A 5,062-nucleotide genomic window follows, 5' to 3' on the forward strand; every position below is an offset into this window, starting at 1 on the left:
ACGAAATTTTCTGTTCAACGACTTTTCAGAACACCGGTGAGTCTATTACATGTATTTCAGTTACAGTATTAGAAGCGGACGCCCATAGTTTTTAAAACTGGCTATATGCATTTCCACAAACAGAAAGGAGCCTATAACTGCTTCACATCGTTTGATTTATAGCTACAAGCCTAAAATTAAGGACGGACAAGCGCCCCGCCGCGGTGGTCTAGTGGCTAAGGCATTCGGCTGCTGACCCGCAGGTCGCGGGTTCAAATTCCGGCTGTGGCGGCTGCATTTCCGATGGAGGCGGAAATGTTGTAGGCCCGTGTGCTCAGATTTGGGTGCACGTTAAAGAACCCCAGGTGGTCAAAATTTCCGGAGCCCTCCACTACGGCGTCTCTCATAACCATATAGTGGTTTTGGGACGTTAAACCCCACATATCAATAAAGGACCGACAAGCTCTGTAGCCAAGTCAACACGCATTTGAACTTTCTCATAAAACATATTTTTTAGCTATAGGCTCTCGTTATCGCACATCAGTCTGCATTGCGCTCATGTCAGTCGTTAGGCATACAGAGAACTGGGTTTACTAATGCACTCATGCAAAATTGAGAACTACTCAAATGATAAATCCAAATACTTGTGCTAACTCGCTGTCACTAGAAAACCTTGAAAGCATTCGCGGAACTGGAAATGTCTGCGTTAACACACCACAAAGTCGCGGTAAACATGTCATGCCCTGATTCAGCCATCTGTCTAAAGAATGCTTGGCCTGATAGAACAGACCTTCTGTGGCTTGCGATAGCTGCACGCCACATCAAATTTTGTATCTTTCCCGTATTCACACCAGGAACGATAACCGAGCGTGATTCAATGTGCGATATCGCTGAGCAGGTTGCAAGGAGGAGCAGATGCGAGCGCTGAACACACGTCTTCCCGCGCCTCACCAGATTCAAAATTCGCAAAATAAGGACTTAGAAAAAACACAAATGAACAAAAGATGGGTCAATCCAGTTCAAATTTCTCGATTCATAAAAAGTGGGGATGGACAATGAATGTGAACATGGACGTTAATCTCACTTCGGTCAAACAGATTTTGAGGGACGATAGAGAAACCGGTGGTGATGAGGCTATGCTGTTGTCGCAGCTTTTATGTGGGTGGGCTCACAGCGAAGCGATACTAGTCCAGATGCTAGGCCATTCTGAATTCATATTGGTTTGCGCATCACATGCCACGCGGCTCGCTTCTTTTTCTGCGTGGCCAGCTGGCCAAAACTAAAGCGTGGCTTAAAAGTGTGGTAGCTTGGGCTAGTTGGTATGGCGTGACGATAGTTATAGCGTGAGAACAAAACGACGACACAGAGACAAAAAGGACACGAAAGACACGAGCGCTAACTTCGAACTGAGTTTATTGCGCAGAGCACGAAAAAATATAATTCGTGCTCTGCGCGATAAACTCAATTGGAAGCTAGCGCTCGTGTCTTTCGTGTCCTTCTTGTCTCTGTGTCGTCATTTTGTTCTCGCGCTATAACTATCGTCAAAGCGTGGCGCTACAAGGTTTTAGGATGCCCAGCAACCGCTACGAGCGTCCATGTTCCTTGAAACCCAAAGTAGCGCCGGGGCCTGGTTTAGTCTTGAACACCCCCACTGTTGTCTTCGTCTACGACTAGATCACGTGCATAGGCACGCGCACCGGTGAGGAAGGAAGGTGCAAGGGAGTGAGAGGGTGGAGCGATGTGTGCCACGTATATTCTTCGCTGAAACTATATATTCACATGATAAAAAGGGGGTGCTGCGACGAACTTTGACCTCCCCCCTTGTCAAGGGGAATCCTGCGCACACCTATGAACAAGTTACATTTGCGTGCTTCATACGGTTCAGGGCAATACCACACTAATCCGACAACCAAAGCGTCTGTTTGTTCCAGGCGCAAATTTGCTGAGGCGCTTTGTGTGTTTGCTACGAAGCGGCAAATAAGAAAAAAGTAGTATCGCTCATGTTAGACAAGAGAGTAAATAAAAGGATATCGGGCTCGTCCGGGATTCGAACCCGGGACCTCTCGCACCCGAAGCGAGAATCATACCCCTCGACCAACGAGCCGAGACTGTTTGACTGCGGACAGCTATAAGATACCAAGATTCTTACAAATAAACGATGCGCTCTCAGTACCTAAATCGGGTTCGCAGAAACGTGTACGACTCGTTTCACGTAATGCGAACAGCTTACATGTATCGATATGCATATTGTTAGCGTGGCAAGCTCTTGGAGTGGTTTTAGGCAACGACCACAGATTAGAGAAATGCGTTTGTGGACCGGGTAATACTTCAAGAAACACAGGTCACTTCAGGATAAAAAAAGAATGGCAATAAACGAAATATAGATGATAAAGAATAATAAACATAGAAGAAAAGAAAAGCAGCAGTTTGGAAGTGCAGTCCACGGTAGTACCACCTAATAAGTCTTTGGCCATAAAACGTTTTTAGACCATAAAAACGTTTTTTAGAATCTTTTGAAACCTTCGATGCAATTCAGAGGTGACGCTGCCCCCAGGGATACCAGATAACAGCGCGTGAAGAGCGCGTGAAGAGCGCGTAAACGTGCTGAGACAGCGCAGGCAGAAGGCGACAGCGGGGTACCGAGCGACCGGTTTTCACCTGAAAAGCGGCCAAACGCACGCGGCGCAGCGCCCCCTGGCCGAAGTTGGGAGGCCTATGATTGCCGCGCTATCGCGGCAACGATTAGCGCGTGGCTCTTGCCCCCGCAGCAGGCGGGAGCTTCTATGGGCTGCGATATCAATAGAAACCGTGCTATAGGCAAATGCCTATTTTGGTCTGTGCATGCCTATCGTGCCATTTTGATATATGAGCATTTATTAGAGGTTAACAATGACTTTTAGGGTGTTCCTATAGAGCCTATATAAATGCCTGTTTTAGGTGTAGGTGCCTAAATACCTATAAGTGCCTATAAATGACTATTTTCCCAATTTTTGTCCAATGTGTAACACGGATAATGCTTCCGGCCACTTAGCTCCGAAACTACAGATTTCCAACACATGACACGTCCGATTTCGCATCTCCACTCGTAAACACAAATTGAATGCGTTGGCCTCACTGTCACATTGTTGGAGTCACCTCTCTCATGATCACCACCCTAATTACGTGCTCATTCTCACTTTAGGCTCACCCAGTTTTTAAACTGATTCACACTCCACCACGTTAAGTTGAGGTAAGATTATTGCGACGTCGCTCGCGTCGCATTAGGCTGTTTAAATAAATAAAAACCATGGAGGTATTTCAGCGTGAAACAATGTATTAATTTAGACAGACAATCTGAAACCTGCTCAGTCCCTCATTTCTTCGCTATAGCTTCATTATTAGAAGAGATAGTCCGGTTTCATTCTTAAACGGCGTGCCTGAAATAACCCAGGTGTTGTCACAGATTTCAAACTCCCACGCCCCCCCCCCCCCTTTTTTTTTCTTAGATTCTGGCCATATTGGCTCCACGAAATTTTCTGAAACCTGGTACGTTAAATCTTTGGCCACCTCGGATGACAATCTGCTTATTTTTGCTAATGAGAAGCTGAGTAAGTTCAAGTAGACGGCGTTAAAATTCATGAATCCACGGAAATCGGTGCGTGGAATTTCAGGTGTCATCGCAACCCGAATTTTCCTTTTTGTGCGTTCTCTCACCTACCAACTTTTATATTGCAGCTAGCAGAGGGATTTGGCTATTGCGCAGTTGTAGTTTTCTAATTTGAACTTCCATTTCACCGTATTTGATAGTGTCCTAAGTAAATGCGTTTTGTTACAGTGCGCTAGATACAGGAACTACGTATAGGTGAAAATATAGGTGCGTTTTTTATTACTAAAGTGAACAGGCTATGACATGGCTTCTTTCTTGAACAGCCGCCAGGATTTTGACATAAGAGGCATGTAAGGAAAGGAATGATGAGTGCGCATGTGCCTGACATGGTGGCTGGGAGTTGCCGGGCGTGGCTGGTGAACTAAGAATTCAGACTAAAGACTGAAGGCTTGGTGTATGGCGAGGCATAGCCCACCATACTCAACGTGCATCTCTTGGCTTCATCACTGATCACTGTTTCACTACACATGCAAGTGTTTGGGGTCTCATGCGTACATAGGCAGTTTTATGCTCCAGGCCGTAAGATTTTATAATAATTCCACTCAAACTTAGCGTTATAGTGAGCCATCCTGCAGGTACGAGGCAGCACAGCCGACGTACTTTTGACGGTAACATATAGGCTACTTTACTAGATCAATGCTTCAGTACAACGCCAGAGTGAACTACAACTGTCTCCTGTAGGCTGATTTAAGACTATATATTGTTACGACCGTCGTGAGTAGGCGCCATGCTGTCTTAAATCCAAAATGAGTAACTTGCCATTTTCGGGCATTTCATGTGTCGCTTTTTGGATTTAAGACAGTTTTTTTAGCTCACAGCACATCTGTTGGTGTTATAAACCACGTGCGCAGAAACGTTTACTTTCTTTTCTTCCGCTCACAGCAAGTTAGTTAAGCGAGGCATAGCACGAACCTGTCCTTAGAATGCCTTAAATAGGTCGCGCGCCCACAATAACTTTGTGAGCTTCAAAGCTCAAGTTTCCCGGCTTAAGATTTCGGGTTTCCCCGAGGTGTTTATTGCTTCCGTTGCTGAGACTATCCTGCGGACTAATAAGGCAGAGCAGAGGCAGTGACAGAATCCAAGCAACACGAATACAGAGCGTGAAAGGATAGCCGTGATTTCGTAGAAAAACCAGATATCACACAGGCTCAAGAAAATCGAAGAACGAGTTAGAGTTCGTGTCCTGTTCTCGGCACCGTTCAAAATAATCAGCCTCACCAAATTTACAAAGCCCCTGAAAGCGCAATCATCGGAGAAGGCAGAGTTCAACATAGAAACAGCTGTGTGGTATGCTCCCGGGAAGTTGTCTATAGGACACCCCTTGCATTCGGTGCTCGTTATGTCGGAACGATCGGAAGATGTCTGAACGATCGACCGAGAAAACATGCTAACAATGCTAGAAACGGGAAAGATGATTTTGTTTTTCAGCAGTGCACT

General features: G+C 45.8%; 1 non-coding gene across 1 annotated transcript; it reads right to left on the bottom strand.

Annotated features, from left to right (window-relative positions):
• Positions 1–2,011: 2,011 nt before the first annotated feature.
• TRNAP-CGG (transfer RNA proline (anticodon CGG)) lies at positions 2,012–2,083 on the bottom strand. The gene has a single exon. It is a non-coding gene; the product is annotated as a tRNA-Pro (tRNA).
• Between the last annotated feature and the right edge of the window lie 2,979 nt (positions 2,084–5,062).

Source organism: Rhipicephalus microplus, chromosome 6 (genome assembly GCF_043290135.1).
Source record: "Rhipicephalus microplus isolate Deutch F79 chromosome 6, USDA_Rmic, whole genome shotgun sequence".
Taxonomy (NCBI): Eukaryota; Metazoa; Arthropoda; class Arachnida; order Ixodida; family Ixodidae; genus Rhipicephalus; species Rhipicephalus microplus.